The sequence below is a fragment of the Symphalangus syndactylus genome, chromosome 13, assembly GCF_028878055.3.
Source record: "Symphalangus syndactylus isolate Jambi chromosome 13, NHGRI_mSymSyn1-v2.1_pri, whole genome shotgun sequence".
Classification (NCBI taxonomy): Eukaryota; Metazoa; Chordata; class Mammalia; order Primates; family Hylobatidae; genus Symphalangus; species Symphalangus syndactylus.
Genome location: NC_072435.2, coordinates 112,239,251 through 112,258,644, shown reverse-complemented (window position 1 = coordinate 112,258,644; position 19,394 = coordinate 112,239,251). Strand labels below are relative to the sequence as shown.

Below are 19,394 nucleotides of genomic sequence, written 5' to 3'. Positions count from 1 at the left end.
TGGTGGCTCAAGCCTATAATCCCAGCACTTTGGGAGGCCGAGGCGGGCGGATCACGAGGTCAGGAGATTGAGACCACAGTGAAACCCCGTCTCTACTGAAAATACAAAAAAAAAAATTAGCCGTGCGTGGTGGCGGGCGCCTGTAGTCCCAGCTACTCGGAGAGGCTGAGGCAGGAGAATGGCGTGAACCCGGGAGGCAGAGCTTGCAGTGAGCCGAGATCGCGCCACTGCACTCCAGCCTGGGCGACAGAGCAAGACTCCGTCTCAAAAAAAAAAAAAACAACAAAATTAACCAGGCATGGTGGTGCAGGCCTGTAATCCCAGCTACTCAGGGGGCTGAGGCAGAAGAATCGCTTGAACCCAGGAGGCAGAGGTTGTGGTAAGCCGAGATCGTGCCATTGCACTCTAGCCTGGGCAACAAGAGTGAAACTCCATTTCGAAAAAAAAAAAAAAGTTATTTTTTGGGCTGAGCCAAAATAATAAAGGGTGAAAACTCAGATCTATTTAAGAAATGAAGAATGCCAGAAACCACAAATAAGTGAGTAGATATAAAATGCTTCTATATCTTTGAAATTTTTTCAAGTTTTGCCGAGTCAGACTTTCCAGGCAGTTTACAATCTAGAATCAAGACACAGAAACAAGGAGCTATATAGTATTTCAGATACCAGCTCATCTCTGAAGCAACTGTGACAAAATGCCAACAGTTTTCAGTTATGGAGAGCAAATACATGGTTAATAGTCATAGTTATTTTGTAATCGGCTATACATTTAAAAGTTTAAAAATATACCAACTCTTTTATGGTATGGATTGGCCACTCAAAGCCTTGAGATTTATGTGACTTTCCCAAGGCATGCACCAAACACATCATCGCTCTACCTTCCCAGGGCTACATGGATCAGATGACAGCCCTGGACTTACTAGTGATTTTATGCAAGTGATTAAGTTCCTCTAAGCCTCAGTTTCTTCTCATAAAATAAGGATAAGAGGTCTACCTCCTGCTCAGATTATCACATAAGATACTGCATGAGTCAGGATGCCTTTGTTTACAAGTGATCAACTCAAACTATCTTAAACATAAAGAAGATTTATTGTTTCACGGAACTTGCGAGTTTGGAGCTACAGATGGTTTCAGGCACAGCTGGATCCAGGGATACAACTATTGTTGTCAGGACTCTCCCACTATCGTTTATCTCTGCTTTCTGGGGTTTTGGCATCACTCTCAGGCAGCCTCTCCCTAGGTAGCAGCAGAGATGCTCCATGCTCATATCCCACCACATAGTGGAACCAAGAGAAAGTGAATTTCTTTTCCCTATGAGTTTCGGCAACTATTTACTCTGATGGACCCACTTTGGATCACATCCCCATCCCTGAACTGAGCTCTGAGTCTGATTGCTGAGGTCTGGGTGATATACCCTCTCCTGGAATGAGGGGGTGGAAGAGAGATGGTCTCCCGAAGGCAAGCCAGGATGCTGAAGCAAAAGATAGTGTCATAGATGCTGACAGGGAAAAACAATAGCCTTACTACACTTGGGTAAAGCACTGGACAATAAGAACCACAGAGTCCAGCCTTGTTCAAGAATAGCTTTGCATGTACTCACTTCATCCTTACAACAACTGTGTAAGGGAAATTTTCTAATTATCTCCATTGGACAGATGAGGAGACAGAGGCCCAGGGAGGGTAAATACCTTACTTACCCCAGGCCACACAGCTAGTAAGGGGCAGAACCAGGATCCAGCTGCGTCAGTGAATGGCTGCTGGTTAATGAGGTCACACTCCTGGCCTGTGGCCGAGACTTATCTACAACCAGGGACCCTCAACTCCTCCCTTAGTCTCGGGAGTACTCAAGGCCCCATCCTGCTTCCTGATCATTAGTCTGGGGAAAGGGAAACTTGGTGTCCACGCAAACAAGATGCTGTGAAAGTTTTCAGCCCAGACAAGGGGAAGGAGATGGCCAGGGGAGGACCTGGTAAACAGAAGCCCGGGGTGGCTCTGTTAGTTTCTTATGAGTGCCCTAACACCCTTGGTTTGTAGCTGCAAAACTCCAATCCTCACTTCCAAGTTCCCCTTGGCCTTCCTCTCTGTGCGTCTAATCTACCCATCTACCTCTGCCACACTCTTTTTTTTTTTTTTTTTTGAGACAGCATCTCACTTGGTCTCCCAGGCTGGAGTACAGTGGTGCTATCATAGCTCACTGCAGCCTCGAACTTCTGGGCTCAAGAGATCCTCCTGTCTCAGCCTCAAAAGTAGCTGGGACCACAGGCACACACCACTGTCCCCCACAGCTTTTTTTTTTTTTTTTATGAGATGGAGTCATGCTCTGTTGCCCAAGCTGGAGTACAGTGGCACGATCTCAGCTCACTGCAACCTCTGCTTCCCGGATTCAAGTGATTCTTGTGTCTCAGCCTCCCAAGTAGCAGGGACTACAGGCATGCACTACCATGCCCAGCTAATTTGTGTATTTTTAGTAGAGATGGGGTTAAGCCATATTGGGCAGGCTGGTCTTGAACTCCAGGCCTCAAGTGACCTGTCCACCTTGGACTCCCAAGATGCTGGGATTAGAGGTGTAAGCCACTATGCCCAGCCTTTTTTTTTTTTTTTTTTTTTTTTTTAACTATTTGTAGAAACAGGGTCTCCCCATGTTACCCAAGCTGGATCTGCCTTGCTTTTATAAGGATACCTGTCATTGGACTTGAGGTCCACCCAGGTAGTCTAGGATGATTCAATCTTGAGATCCTAAAATTAATTTACACCTGCAAAGATCCTTTCTCCATTAAGGTCACATTCACAGGTGCTGAAGCACATTAGACTGTAGACATATCTTTTCTTTTTTTGGTGGAGGTGTGACTGGGGAGACACTATTAAACCCACTACAGTGTAAAAGTAGGCCAGATGTGATAGCTCACACCTGTAATCCCAAGACTTTGGGAGGCCGAGGTGGGTGAATCACTTGAGGTCAGGAGTTCGAGACCGGCCTGGCCAAACATGGCGAAACCTTGTCTCTACTAAAAATACAAAAATTAGCTGGGCGTGGTGGCGCACCTGTAATCCCAGCTACTCGGAAGGCTGAGGCAGGAGAATCGCTTGAACCCAGGAGGCAGAGGTTGCAGCGAGCCGAGATCGTGCCACTGCATTCCAGCCTGGGCGACAGAGCAAGACTCTATCTAAAAAAATATATATATATATAAGCAGCCAAACTTAGCTTTATTTCAGAGCCATTGCTGGGCCTGGGAGTGGAGAGAGATCAGGAGAGCGCCATCAGCTTGGATCGGTTAGTGAGCTGCGGTGGTTTTTTTGCTTTTTTTTTTTTTCTCTTGACAGTGTCTCCTATTGTTTTGTATTTCTCTTTTGTTTTGAGGTTTCCTGCCATCTTTTCTGGAAGGTGCATGATGCTCAGCTCTGTGGTTATTTTTGCCCAACAGCTGTGTTTCCGGTGAGCGGCTGTGGGATTCTTCTGACTCAGCAAAACTGGAGCAGTAACCGTCAAGAAGCCATTCAAGCAAGGCTAGAAATAAAGAAGCTGTTTCTTCCCCGTCCCCTCCTCCTCCTCTCACTTCCCTCCCCATGGGTACCTTTTGAAAGTCTCACAAAGCACTTTGAAAAAACTACTTGGACCAGTATGCTGGAGGGTTGGCTGAAGGTGGCCCCTCCGCTGGGCTTTAAGCAAACAGATAAATTCTGGAAAGGACTCTGCCCTGCCAGCCTGGCTGTGGCCTTCGGAAGGCCCCTCCCAACATGCCCCCGCCCGCCGATCACATGGACTGTGTCTTACAAGTTTCCCACAGGTCTGACTAGTGAAAGCAGAGGCTGTGGGGACTTTTGTGGTTTTTCTAGGGTGTGGCCCCACTTTGCCTTCACCAGGCCTGAGTATCTATGCCGTGCAGCTTGCCTGCTTCTCAAAGGTCATGATTTCCACCCTGGGGCTGGGAGGCAGCTACAGATTCCTACCCCCTGGCACAGGATCTTGCTCTGCACTCCCGAGAGGTGGCTGGGAGCCTTGCGGAGGCAGGGAGCGAACAAAATGGAAAGGAATCTTCCTCCCGGACAGCCATCTTCTGTGCATGCCGGTGCCTGCAAAAGACAGGCGAGGCGAGACAGCTGCACCTCGGGCCTCGTCGCTGTTGCTGAGAAAGAAAGGAACAGATAAATTTAGCTCCATCCTACGCATCCTTTGCAGCTGCTGATTGACCAAACAGAAAGAGGCCTCTATTTCAACCCTGGCTTCTCAGCTTTTTGCCCGATGGGGTCTGCTACCACCCTTTACAAGGGACTTTTGAAGGAGAAAACGGGCCATGGCCTTATTTAGCGCCCGGCTGGCTGGAGGCTACACAGACAGGAGTTCAAGTTTAGGGTGTCTCTCTTTGCCCGTCCCAAAGCAAAATGGTGCCCCGGAAACGTTTCCAAATAGGCTTCGGCTCCTGGAATTTCCAGTGTATTTCTTTGGAAGCCAGAACATGGGGGGTGGAGAGATGTGTAACTGTGCCGAGGCCAGCCTATAGTTCCTGAAGCCATTAGTTTAATAGCACCATTTGTGGAAATAAAGAACTCGCTGACTGGGCTTGAAGTTAAAAGACTGGAACGAAGCACTGAGGAGGTTTCATGGGGCTCACTAGCGTGGAGAGGTCCCTGCGGGATGGGGGACTTTGAATCAGATAGACTTGGGTTCCAGTCCTAGCTCTATCACCTAAGGGCACGTTGTCTCTGGACAAAGAGAGACTTTGCTGTCTGTGAAATGTAAGTGAAATGCTAGCCGTGACACTGAACCTCTCTGAGCCTCAGTTCCTTATCTGTAAAACAGCAATGATGACATGAGGTTGTCACAAGGATTCAATGACAAAGTGTACTGAACCTACATAGCCCAGCTCTTGCTGTGCCATGATGGTGTAGAGTGGCCCCTGTTTTACCTGCCCAGGCCCATTCTCCAAAGAAGCTGTACAGGTGAGGTGGCTCACCCCTGTAATCCCAGTACTTTGGGAGGCCAAGAAGGGAGGATCACTTGAGCCCAGGAGTTTGAGGCCAGCCTGGGCAACATAGAGAGACCCCATCTCTACAAAAAATAAAAAAAATTAGCTGGGTGTGGTGGTGCACGCCTGTGGTCCCAGCTACACAGGAGGCTAAGGTGGGAGGATCCCTTGAGCCCAAGAGGTTCAGGCTGCAGCCTGGGTGACAGAGCAAGACCCTGTCTCTAAAAAAAAAAAATAGAAGGTGTTTCCTCCCCAGTCCTCTCCTTTCATTTCCTTCCCCATGAGTACTGTTTGGAAGTTTCACACAGCACTTTTTAAAAACCACTTTAAGTCCAGGTACAGTGGCTCATGCCTGTAATCCCAGTACTTTGGGAGGCCAGGGAGCGTGGATTACTTGAGATCAGGAGTTCAAAACCAGCCTGGCCAACATGGTGAAGCCTCATCTCTACCAAAAATTCAAAAATTAGCCGGGCATGGTGGCACATGCCTGTAGTCCCAGCTACTCAGGAGGCTGAGGCAGGAGAATCGCTTGAACCCGGGAGGTGGAGGTTGCAGTGATCCGAGATTGTACTACTGCCCTCTAGTATGGGTGACAGAGTGAGACCCTGTCTCAAACAACAACAACAACAAAACAACAACAACAACATTTTAACCAGTATGCGGGAGGGCTGCTGAAGGTGGCCTCTGCTAGGCTTTACACAAGCAGATGGGTTCTGGAAAGGACTCCACCAAGCCAGCCTGGCTTTGCCTTTAGAAGGCTTCTCCCAAGATGCCCCCACTCGCCACTCACATGGACTGGGACTCTGTCTTACAAATTTCCCACAGGCCTGAGCAGTATGTGGGAGGAATTTCTGTGGTTTTCTAGGTTGGCCACAGAATACTGCTCTTCCTCCTCCCACTCTTTTTTCCGTAAGATTTGGGGCTCAACTTGCTGTCAAACTCTGGAAGTGAGGAGGTGGCCCAGGCCTGATCGTGGGGTCTCATATGCCCCTGGCCATAGTGATTCATTTTTGGAAACATCCATGGGACAATCAGAGTGAATTTCAGGAATGGTGGATGAATCTCTTAGGAGGGAGGAAATCTTTCTGCCGGATTTCTAAAAGGTCAAGTTTTACACTCAGTGCTGCCATTGGCTCTCTTTGTATAATGGAAGGAAGAGTTGTTCAGAGAATGAAGCTAACAGAGATGAAACCAAAAATGGAGAGATCGTGTCCTGATGACCATTTGAGCCCCTTGATCCCGCCATGCCTGAAGTCATCACCCCTTCAACTTGCTAGTTATGTGAGTCAATATCGTTCCTTTTTGGCTTGAGCTAGTCTGAATTAGGTTTTTGTCTCTTGCAGCTAGAAGTCCTAAGTAATACCAGCTTCATAAACCTTTGGAATCTGAATTTACCTCTGGCCTCATCAAGAACTGTGAGGCAGGCCGATGACACTCAGTGCCACGTGCAGTAGTGGAGAGTCTGTGGTGAGACTCTACCTTCTGGCACGCTGATTTCCCTTAGACCCCTCTTGTGGACAGGAAGGCAAAACAATGAGAGAAGGGAAAGAAAAAAAAGGGGGGAAAGAAGGGAGTGGGTTTCCTAGTAAAGTAGATTGGGCTTGAATCTCTTCTTTGTCACTCATGAACTCTGAGACCTTAGGCAAGTGACTTACTCCCTGGGGCCCCCATTTTCTCACCTGTGGGACTTGAGTTGCAGTGAGTGTATATGGGTACTAGATTCTAAAGTCAAGGTGAAGGAAAACATTTCCATGAAAATCCCTTAACTCTGCCCCCTTCCACAAGGAATGGCACAGCCACAAGTGTCAGCAAATTGTCATAATGTCAGAGGCGTGTGAACCACAGCAACTCCATCTTGAATAGGAGCTGGGTAAAAATGGCTGCATTCCCGATGATTAAGGCATTCTAAGTCACAGGATGAGATAGGAGGTCAACACAAGATACAGGTCATAAAGACCTTGCTGATAAAACAGGTTGCAGTAAGATGCCGGCTAAAACCCACCAAAACCAAGATGGTGACGAGAGTGACCTCTGGTCGACCTCACTGCTACACTCCCACCAGCGCCATGACAGTTTACAAATGCCATGGCAACGTCAGGAGGTTATCCTATATAGTCTAAAAAGGGGAGGCATGAATAATCCACTCCTTGTTTAGCATATCATCAAGAAATAACCATAAAAATGGGCAACCAGCAGCCCTTGAGGCTGTTCTGCCTATGGAGTAGCCATTCTTTTATTCCTTTACTTTCTTGATAAACTTGCTTTCACTTTATGGACTCGCCCTGAATTCTTTCTTGAGCAAGATCCAAGAATCCTCTCTGGGGGTCTGGATTGGGACCCCTTTTCTGTAACAATAATACTATCATCATAATGCAGCCATTTACCCACCTCCCCATCCTCCCCATCCCCCACCTCCAATCCTGCTCCTTAGTTGAGCACCAATAAATACGCATTTTGAACTCTAGATGAGGGATTCTCAGCCAGGGCGATTTTGCCCCTCAGGGAATGTGTGGCAGCACCTGGAGACATTTTTGGTCGTCATAACTAGGGGTAGGAATAAACGATCCTGGCATCTAGTGGATGGAGGCCAGGGATGCCTCTAAACATCCTCCAACACACTAGACAGTCCCCACAACTAATAATGATCCAACCCAGAATGTCAGTAGTGCCAAGGCTGAGAAATCCTCAGCTTGAATCCCACTCAGCACAGAGAGCTGCTCATTCTAGGAAAGGCTGCCAGGATTGGAGACAATGAGAACAGATCCATATATTCCATTTCCATGCTTCCTGTGTGGCAAGTTCACACTGGGACACGACAGGTCCACCCCCTTTCAATGAGGATTTTTCTCCTTTCCTTTTGGCCAACTGCAGTTAGTTGAACTTGTGTAAGTTAAATGCATGCATTATGTAAGTTAAATGCATGCATGGTATAAAAGTTAAATGCATGCATGCATGCAATCCATGTGGCAATGCTGTTTCCACCTCACAGCATTACCCTGAGCATCAGAGGAGGTCTCAACAGAATGCGCTTTGCACTGACTACTTTTATTAATTTCACGTGGTGCATGCCACATGCACAGTACATACTCAATCCAGCCTTGCTGAATTGGCTTCAATTGATAGAAAGTTTTCTGGGCCTTGTGTGAGAGGAGGTAACAACTCCAAGGAGATCTGGATGCACAGTTCTTTTTTTTTTTTTTTTTTTTTGAGATAGAGTCTCAACTCTGCCACCCAGGCTGAAGTGCAGTGGCACAATCTCAACTCACTGAAACCTCTGCCTCCTGGGTTCAAGTGATTCTCCTGCCTCAGCTTCCCAAGTAGCTGGGACTACAGGCGTGCATCACCACACCCGGCTAATTATTTTATATTTTTGGTAGAGACAGAGTTTCACCATGTTGGCAAGGATGGTCTTGAACTCCTGACCTCAAGTGATCAACTCACCTCAGCCTCCCAAAGTGCTGGGATTACAGGCATGAGCCACCGTGCCCGGCTTCGATGCACAGTTCTTGTCTGAACTTCCAGGCATCCTCCTTCTGCCACCTGCTTCAATAGCTGCCACCTTTCTAATGCTTTCCACAGCCCTTGGCCCCAACTGCAGGGAGCACAGGATCAATTGTGCTGGGAGATCACCCTCTGGGGCTCAGCCCCAGCTCCTGCACTTGACTCTGATCCCATCACTTTACCTCTTTGGAGTCTCAGTTTCCCTGCCAGTAAAACAGTTCCTAATCCTGCAGCTCTGTACAAGATTATGGGGCTCCTGCTGACTGTAAGCCCCATATCAAATTTAGAAACTGGCACCCCAGGGGTTCAGATGCAGCCTGCGGCCTGAATCCATTTGGCTGACATGTTTTTCCTTAAATATTTAAATTACATTTTCCAGTTTTTTAAAAATTGAGGTGAAATCGACATAATATAAAATTAAGCATTTTATTTTTCCCCCAATAGAGACAGGCCCTAGCTATGTTTCCCAGGCTGGTCTTGAACTGGCCTCAGGTGATCCTCCTGACTCAGCCTCCCAAAGTTCTGGGATAACAGGCATAAGCCACTGCACCTGGCAAAAATTAAGCATTGTTTGTTTGTTTTTGTTTTGTTTTTCTTTTTTTTTTTTTAATATCAAGTCTCACTGTGTTACCCAGGCTGGAGTGTAGTGATGCGATCTTGACTCACTGCAACCTCCGCCTCCTGGGTTCAAGAGATTTTCCTGCCTCAGCCTCCTGACTAGCTGGGACTACAGGCACATACCACCATGCCTGGATAATTTTTGTATTTTTAGTAGAGATGGGGTTTCACCATGTTGGCCAGGCTGGTCTCAAACTCCTGACCTCAAGTGATCCTCCTGCCTCGGCCTCCCAAAGTTCTGGGATAACAGGCATGAGCCACTGTGCTGGCAAAAATTAAGCATTTTAAAGTGAACAATTCAGTGGCATTTAGAATATTCACAATCTTGTGTAACCATCGCCTCTATCTAGTTCCAAAACACTTTCATTACTCCAAAAGGAAACCCATTACCCAGCACTCATTCACTCCCATACCCTTCTCCCTCCAACTCCTGGCAACCCTTTCCTCAGCTGTTCGTCTATGGATTTGCCTATTCTGGACATTTCATATAAATGGAATCATACAATGTATGACTTTTAGTGTCTGGCTTCATTCACTTGGCATAACGTTTTCAAGATTCAGTTACATTGTAGCATACATGATGACAGACATTTGGGTTGTTTCCACCTCCTGGTGATCACAAACAGTGCTGCTAGGAACATGCATGTAGATGTACTTGTCTTCATGTAGAGTACCTGCTTTCAACTCTTTTGGGCATATACCCAGGAGTGGAATTGCTGGGTTATATGATAACGCTATGTTTAACTTCTTGAGGAACCTCCAAACTTTTCCACAGTGAGTGGGTCACCTTACTTTCCCACCAGCAACGTACAATGGTTCCAACTGCTCCACTTCCTCGTCAAAATTTCATATTTTCCATTCTATTTTATTATATCCATCCTAGTGGGTGTGATGTGGTACCTCATTGTCGTTCAGTTAGATTTTACTATGTCAAATAAAAAGATTTCCAATAAAAATCCAGTTTCACAGTTTCTCTTGGAAAAGGAAGTATCTGTCAACGTCGGGACCACATTCGGGTGGAGGCATCCTCTGAAGCTACCGGGCAGCAGCCCTCCCGCTGAGCTGGGACATCCCCTTCCTGTCCTCCCCAAGCCCCACCCCTCTAATGTCTCCCCCATGGCTGAGTTGGCTACCACATCTCATCACACGCCGCTATTGTTTTTCTTAAAGAAGAAGCCAGCCCCCGTGTCTCTATCAAAGGGGAGGAAAAGAAATACAGACTTGGGGGGGGGCCCTGGGTTTCTTAAATATAGAAAGGCCCATCATTATTTGTGGAAGTGTTTAGCATGCGCCTGGGTCATTCGTTCATTTCCGCCACCTGGTCCCTGTGGGCGTCTGAGTGGGTGACACACACACAGCCAGCCCTGTCCCCACTCCTTCCTCAGCGGGGCCATGCGGACCGTACCCTTCTCCTTCTCCCCAGGCGATGCACTTGATCCAGCCTGGGCTCTCTTGGGGGCTTATTAACCATCCCGCTCCTTCTGCTAGGCCCTGTCTGCTTAATTCTTGACCTGCACAGCTCCAATTCCCCTCCAGGTCTGGATTTAGGGCGGTTTTCTCCGCACTCTTCCTTGAAGCTCAGCGTGGATCAAGGGGCCTTGCTGCGCATGCTCACAGGACCTGGACTCCGCCCAGCCCTGGGCGCCACTGTCACTCATTAATCCCTTTCCTGATTCCTCCCCTCTTTGCAAAATTTGGACCCCGGGTGGGCGCCTTCGTAGAATCACACTTCTCAGTTTATGCCACACATTCACTATTTGTCTGTTCAAGGCCCCCCTTGTGCCTTCTTGTATTATTTTTCGCCTGCGTCTGCTGTTAGCATTTCTCACTGCCTCCCACAAGCAGTGACTCCAGTATCTTCAAAATAAATCCTTCCAACCCACTTTCCAATGCTTATGAAACATATATAGTCTTGCTCTGTGAGTGTATATTTTAAATTTATGTCCATGGTATTGTGTCATCAATCTCAGTCTAGTTCCTACTTTTTTCATTTCACACTGTATTTTTAAGCTCTATCCATGATGATGTATGCAAATTCAGGGTATTGTGTATTATTTCATCATCTGCATGTATCAAATCTGGCTGACTCATTTCCTCCAGTCACAGACATGTAGGTCACCTTGGGCTCCTTGCTGGGACAAACTTGTTCACCACCAACATTCTCACACATGTCCTCTTATGATCCTATTCAGGAGTTTCCCCAGGATACACACCCGGGAGAGGGGTTGCTGTGTCACAGATTGTTATGGGTTGGATTGTGTCCCCTGCCAAAGATATGTTGACTTCCAAATTCTCAACACCTCAGAATGTGACTTTGTTGGGAAACAGGGTTGTTGCAGATATAATTAGTTAAGAGGAGGTCATACTGGAGTAGAGTAGGCCCTTGATCCAATATGACTGGTGTCTTTCTAAGAAGAGGGAAAACAATGGGTGGACAGAGGCACACAGGGAGAAAGGCCATGTGGTGATGGAAGCAGAGAGTGAAGAGATGCAACTACAAGCCAAGGAACACCAAGAATTTATGGCCACCATTGGAAACTAGGAAGAGGCAAGGAAGGATTCTACCCAGGGACTTAGAGATAGCATGGCCCTTCTGGCCTGCATCTTAGGTCTGCATCTCTAAATTTCTCTGAACATCTGCAACTTAGAACTTTCTCTCAGTGATAAATACTGGTAATGTGATTCATGTTCATATAGAAACTACATTCACCCATTCATCTATCCATTCATCCATCCTTCTGTTCATCCATCCAGCCATCCTTCCATTTTCATCCATCCATCTATCCATCTGTCATGTATCCTTTTATCCATCCATCTATCCATTCATCTATCTATCCACCCATCCATCTGTTCATCTATCCACCCATGAACATCTATCCACCCATTCATCTGTTCATCCATCCATCTATCCATCCATCTATTCATCCAATCAGCCATCCCTCTATCATATCCACTTGTCTATCATCCACCCACTTACCCATCCATCATCCATCCATCTATCCCTCTATCTATCCATCCATCTATTAATCTGTAAATCCATCCATTCATCTGTTCATCTATCCATCTATCCACTAATTCTACAGGTTCTTATGGAGTACCTGCTCAGTGCTGGAGTAGAACAAGATAAGCAGGTCTTTGTCTTCATGGAACTCATCACTGGTAGGGAAGACAGATATTAAACTTAGGAGTTATGAGTAGGAATTAGTTCTAGCCCATCACTGTGGCTCACTTTGAGGCCGGCCTCCATCAGTTTGCTAAAAAAGGGGCATACCAATGTCCACTCCATAGAAGAGATGAACAATTATACAACAGAATAATGTATAGAATGCCTAGAATGCCTCAAGCCTCCCCCAGAGGAAAAACAAAACAAAAACAAAAGTAACTGCATAAATCCATCCATTTTTGCCATTATTAAAAAAAATTCCACACATTAGTAACTCAGGCAGCAAAAACAAAGGAAATGGCTCCACTTTGCATTTACCTGGTTCGCATCTTTCTGGGAGACTAAAAGATGTAGGGGCTTCTCTTATTTATCCTAGAACATGGCTATGAAGTAGTAAAGGTGGATCATGACAGATGAGACAGCAAAGAAGCCGAGAGGTCACGCGACCTCCCAAGGTCATGCAGCGAGATGGAGAAAGAGGCGAGGGTGGAAAACGGGCTTCATGTCTCTTGGTCCACTGCAAAACACATGATAGCCAGACCAGGGAGGAATCGCTTTTCTCCATAATTGGAAATACCACCGAGAGCTAATTTCTCCCCAATAGATCCACAGGGCAGAGAAGAGCACTTGACCTAGAGTCTTGTTAGGAGGGTGGTCTGTCATGCAGACTGCGAAACAATCAACTAGCCATCATATTTCCATTTCTCTTGGGACATTTCTGTCTGGAGAGAGAGAGAGAGAGAGCCCCAATCAAAGCTGGGAGAGCCAGCGTGCAACGCATCCACTCAGGGCTGTTAATCATTGGGTTTTACAGATGCCCAGATTCACAGGCTATAGCTTAGTGCCTCTCCATCGATTTAACTATCATTTCAGGTCCATAGCTCACAGCTAGAAACCAACCTACATAAAACCCCACATTAGGACGCTTCCCTTCTTGTTTAGGACACTGCTTTCCATTAGGAAAACCAAACTACTTAGCGGAGAGCTTGATGGATGAGGCTGACATTATAATCTCACTGAACAATTACAGGGCTGTCCTATTAGCAGGAGACACCCCAGTACACACATAAGATTTGGTAGACGAGATCTATTGAATGTTGAGGGGAGCCGGGAAGACAGAGTGCAGGTGGGCAAGCTGTGAATTAGCCAACTCTATCCTCAGAAGTCCCTAGAGGATTGTGTGTCAGAGACCTCTTCCTGATCTAATTTCAGAGTCCAAACAATGAAAATTAGTGACTGAAAAAGTATTTATTGAGTGCCTACTACATCCGTCTAGATCCTGGGTTAGCCAGTGGAAAAATTTACAAGGGGTGTAAATGATAATCCCTGCCCTCGTGGAACTTTCTATCTATTTAAGAAGGTAAATAAATAGATATGGATGATAGATTATACATAGAGGATGGAGAATAGATAGATAGGTAGGCATGCAGGTAGGAAGGTAGGTAGATTACATGATTAGAGAGAGAGAGAGAGAGAGAGAGAGATAACTAATTGTCATAGCAGGTTGTGCTCATTTCCAGCTAAATGATACCAAAATTAAACACGATAGGGCAGATTTAGCAGATAAGTGGCCCTTTCCCTTCCCTCACCAATGCTGGATATCCCTAATTATTTATGGCATCCATTATGGGTCGAATTGTGTCTTCCCCACTACCCCCACCCCCCCGTCCCATCAAAAGATAAGTTAAAATCCTAACCCCTGGTACCTATGAATGTGGTTTTTCCAATGTAATCAAGTGAAGATGAGGTCATGAGGATGGACCTTAATCCAATGGCTGGTGTCCTTATAAGGAGAGGGAGACGTTTTAAATTTTATTATTATTATTATTATATTATTGAGACAGAGTTTTGTGGCCCAGGCTGGAGGGCAGTGGAACAATCTTGGCTCACTGCAACCTCTGCCCCATGGGTTCAAGCGATTCTCCTGCCTCAGCCTCCCAAGTAGCTGGGGTTACAGGCACTCGCCACCCCACCTGGCTAATTTTTTGTATTTTTAGTACAGATGGGGTTTCACCATGTTGGCCAGGCTGGTCTCGAACTCCTGACCTCAAGTGATCTGCTTGCCTTGCCCTCTCAAAGTACTGGGATTATAGGCATGAGCCACTGTGCCCAGCTGGAGAGGGAGATTTGAATACAGACACACACACACAGAGGATAAGGCCATGTGAGGACACAGACACAGAGGGAAGACAGCTGTGTAAAGATGGAACCAGAGGTTGGAGTGATGCAGATACAAACCAAGGAACTTGAGATAAAACCTATTTTCTAGCCTTGGTCTAGGAGTTCAGAAGGTGGTCAAGTGAGGCTTCCTGGTAAGATGGGCTGAGCTAGACTGTGAAAGATAGATTGGATTCTGATGGGGGAGCATGGGTACCAAGTAAGGCAGTATTTTGAGACAGGTCAATTGTTATCCATTTCCGTCTCCCATCTAGGGACCTCTTAGCTGATCTAGCAGCACCAGTTCATGGACATTGGTGAGGTCACCTAAGGGCAGGTGTGTAGACATCTGCTTTGTAGACACACAACAGAGCACACACATGGAGCGCACGCACACACACACGCATACACACAGAGTATATCTATTCTAGGCATGCTCATTAGCAACTAACTTTAATCATCCTTAGCGCTTGCATCTCAAATACCAAATACTTTGGTGTGTGCTGTCTATGAACACACACCAAAAATAGTTCTGGGTAGATGAATGCCTGAGCCAAGAGGCTGGCTGATTGCAATTTGAGTCGAGTGAAGTCACTGCCTCCCGGATCCCTTCAGTGCCGCCAAGGCAGGAATTTTAACACAGGATATCAATAACTAACTAACCTGAACCGCCCCCAACCGGCCACATGCAGCTGACTGCTCCGGGTGGGAGAACGGATGCTCTGTCTCCAGTCCTTGGACAGGATGTGTCTGCCTGAGAGTCAGACCCTGTGGCTGAAATCTGCTGCTTAGCTCAGAGACACGGTCAGACCACCAGGGATGCGGCAGTTCTTGCAGTTAGGTATTCTGTGGTTGCAAATGAAAGAGTGGCGTGAGTGTCGGTGAAAAGGAGAAGTTGACAGGCCCCTCTGCCATCTGCCTGTCTTTCCTTCCTCATTCCCAGGTACCTGATGCTGGCTGCTGACTCAATATATTCAGCATGACAAGGAGAAAAGGAAAAAAAAAAGAATTACAGGAGTGTTCCACCCTCTCCCCACCCACCATCCACAAGGAGAAGGACCCAGTGTCATTTTGTAGTGGGATAAATGCACCCCCGCAAATATATCCATGTACACCCACCCTTCCCCAGAATCTGTGAATAAGAACTTATTTGAAAAAACGGTCTTTGCAGATGTAATTAAGTTAGGGTTCTCGAAATGAGATCATCCCAGATTATCTGGGTGGGCCTTAACTCCGACGACCAGGGTCTTTGGAAGAGACACAGACAAGAGAGGCCAGGGGAAGGCCAGGTGGAGACAGAGGCAGGGACTGGAGTGACGCAGCCACGACCCGAGGAATGCTAAAAGCCATCAGAGGCTGGAGGAGGCGAGGAACTGAATCTCCGGGAGAGCCTTTGGAGGGGGCGTGGTCCTGCCGCTACCTTCATTTTGGACTTCTGGCCTCCAGAACTGTGGGGAAATCGATTTCTGTGGTTTTAAGCCCCCAAGTTTGTGATAATTTCTTATGGCACTCCTGGGAAATGAATACACTTTCCTTGCTGCACGGATGGAAAAGTGGGCTAAGTGAAAAAAAAAATATTGGAGAAGCCAACAGAATTTGAAGAATACTAATAACAGTAACAACAATGGATTACATTTATTGAGTGCTTACCATGTGCCAAGTACCTGCCCAAGTTAGACAGTGACAGGACTAAATTTAAACTCAGCAAGATGTGCCCCGAAGCCCATGTGCTTAACCAGCCTCCCTGCACTCCCAGGAAACAGTGGAAGTTATATTTGGAAGAGGAAGAGAGAAGTGAGATCTGAAGGAGAGTTTGAAGGAATTTAATAGAAATTTTGGAGCCAACTGCCATGGAGGTGAGATCTAAACATTCAAAAGTTTTGCTTTACTTTATATAAATTGGAATTTTTTTTTTTTGGTGTTCCCAGAGAAATGTAAAGATTTCAATTGCTCTCCAGTTTATATATATACATATATATATATATATATATATATATATATTTTTTTTTTTTTTTTTTTTTTTTGAGATGGAGTCTTGCTCTGTCTCCTAGGCTGGAGTGCTGGAGTGCAGTGGCACCATCTTGGCTCACTGCAACCTCTGCCTCCCAGGTTCAAGCAATTCTCCTGCCTCAGCCTCCCTAGTAGCTGGGATTACAGGCGCACACCACAACACCTGGCTAATTTTTGTATTTTTAGTAGAGACGAGGTTTCACCTTGTTGGCCAGGCTGGTGCTTGAACTCCTGACCTCAAGTGATCTGCCCACCTTGGCCTCCCAAAGTGCTGGGATTGCAGACAGGAGCCACCCCACCTGGCCCAGAAAACAATTATTTTATTTTATTTTTGACATAACGCAGTGCTGAGACTGGAGCACGGGGTACCTGAGTTTTATGCGGGTTCCTTTTTCACTCATTTGACCTTCATCCATTGAGCTCTGGCTTATCTGCCAAAATCTGTGCTCAGGGCTGGACAGAATGGTGGATAAATGAGAACCAGACCCTGCCTTAGGGTCGGGGATGGTCTCAGCTCATGAGGGCTGGAGACGCATACAAAGGGCCTGGAGTTTGGGCATCATTCCACGGGCAATGGAAATTGTTATGCAGGAGGAGAAAGTTGGAGAGGTGGGGTACAGGCTCCATATCCGCCACCCGCCCCCCACCCCCACACTGCTTTCCAAATCCCCTCTGGTCTTTGGCAGCCTGTTAGCTACGTGGGTAAACCTATCCCGGCTAGACTGCTGAGTAATAACGAGTCACCCCGTTCTGATAACACAGTCAGATCAATTTTTTTTCTCTAGGCTATCTTGTGTACGTATGGGGGAGTTTGGGAATGGGGCATGGAGTGAGCTTGGTTGACTTTCCCGACATCTTATCACCTCGATGTCCCCTGCGATATCCAATTGTTGGGTTAATCCTGGCTTTCGGAGAATATTCTCTTTGACTATATGGACAAAACTAGATTCAATTCAGTTTTGAGACTACAGGGGAGCCTCAATGGCATGGTCATGTGACTCAATAAACTCCTGGGGTGGCCGGTGCAGTGGCTCATGCCTGTAATCCTAGCACTTTGAGAGGTCTGGAGGGCTGATCACTTGAGGCCAGGAGTTGGAGAGCAGCCTGGGCAATGGCGAAACCCTGTCTCTACCAAAAATACAAAAATTAGTTGGGCATGGTGGTGCGTGCCTGTAGTCTCAGCTACTCGGGAGGCTGAGGTGAAAGAACTGCTTGAACCTGGGAGGCGGAGACTGCAGTGAGCAGACAGAGATCGAGTCACTGCCCTCCAGTGGTGTGATTTCTGTCTCAAAAAAAAAAAAAAAAAAAAAAAAAAAGCTTCTAGGGAGAATAGACAATGGTCAATGGTCAGAAATTATCCTTGGAAATCCTTAGAAAGACACTAAGTTGGGAGCTGGTCAATTTCTCCCCATCAGTCCAGGGCAGCCTGGTTTTCTCCAGCATCGGAAGAGGTTGCCAATTGTCCAGCTGAGGACCAGCTGAAGTCGGTCGCTTTTAGAGGTCGTAGGATATGAAAACAACAGATATTTAAATACTAGACTCATGCTTGAGGCTGAGAGGCCCTTGGGAGCAGAGATTACTGGGTGGATCCCAGGTCTACACCAGGAGAAGAAGGCGAGGCTTTGCCTGTCACTTGCATTTGTTAATTCTATCTTTTCTCTTATTATTATATTATCATTATTATCATCTGCCGAGTCCCTATCATTGAATTTGCATAACAGAATTGCATAACTTATAGGACCACACTACCATGCAAATTTTTCCTGAAAGTACTTGTCTTTAAATATGACAGTGACCTCCTCCTGACTACGGAAGCTGGGTTTAGGAAACTCAGAGCAATTTCAGTCTCTGATCCTTTCTCAGAGTAAACTTCGGCCAGCTTCACTGTCCACGTGGCTCTACTGAGGGACTGCAATCTCCCGGCCAAGTTGAGTCTTGTCCACAGCGATCTCGGAGCCAGTTTTCTGAATAAATCACAAAACTGTTCCACAGTTGCTGTGTTTACTCAAAAACTCATCTTCTATTGCTATGCAAACGTAATAGTTGTGGATATACTTTATATTTGGCAGTACTTTTTATTGTGTGGTGTTTCACAAAGTGTGCTCTGGGGAACACTAGGGAGGTAGGATGTTCTGTGGAAAAATAGTGTCCTGGGCTGAAGAAGTTTGGAAACCACCTGTTCTTGGATGGACATTCACACATCAACTGACCCTAAAGTAGAGACATCTGGGTAACTTGGTTTAATGCAGCATTGGCCAAATTTGTTTGCCCATGAAATCCTCCTCCTTGGTGTACTTTGGGAGCCACAAACACGGGGAGAAGGAAGCAAAAGGTGGCCAGGTCCTCTCCAGTTTCCTCAGGCTGTGAGTCAAACCTGAGTTAGGAGATGGGGACTAGGTGGCTGTTTTAAAGTAAACTGGCAGTCGGACACGGTGGCTCATGCCTGTAATCCCAGCACTTGGGGAGGCTGAGGTGGGTAGATCACTTGAGGCCAGGAGTTCAAGACCAGCCTGGCCAACATGGCAAAACCCCAGCTTTACTAAAAACACAAAAATTAACCAGGCATGGTGGCACTTGCCTGTAGTCCCAGCTACTCAGGTGGCTGAGGCGGGAGAACCACTTGAACCCAGGAGGCAGAGGTTGCAGTGAGCTGAGATCACACCACAGCACTCCAGCCTGGGCGACAGAGCCAGACTCTGTCTCTAAATAAATAAATAAATAAATAAAGTGAACTGGCTTGGCCTTTTCAATATTGGGAAGTGGCCAGAAAGTTACAGGATCTGTTCATGACGCAACAAAGGACTGGGAAAAGGAGATTGGCAAGAATGTGGTTGACAATTTTCTTGAGAGAATAACCCTTTTATGTGTGTGTCCAGGGTGTTGAAATATACAATAAGCCAGTTACAAAGACTACCAGGCATCTCTTCTATGTGAAGCCCCATCTAGGGGGTTGAAGAGTATCCCCTAAAATTCATATCCACT

General features: G+C 46.6%; 1 long non-coding RNA gene across 2 annotated transcripts; it reads right to left on the bottom strand.

Annotated features, from left to right (window-relative positions):
* Positions 1–318: 318 nt before the first annotated feature.
* Positions 319–15,362, bottom strand: LOC129459709 (uncharacterized). Of its 2 annotated transcripts, XR_008650033.2 has the most exons (4): positions 15,066–15,362; positions 12,564–12,963; positions 12,181–12,238; positions 319–4,123 (listed from the first exon to the last, which is right to left on the bottom strand). It is a non-coding gene; the product is annotated as an uncharacterized lncRNA (long non-coding RNA). The 2 variants fall into 2 exon arrangements; XR_010114962.1 differs by having other exon boundaries at positions 319–12,238.
* Between the last annotated feature and the right edge of the window lie 4,032 nt (positions 15,363–19,394).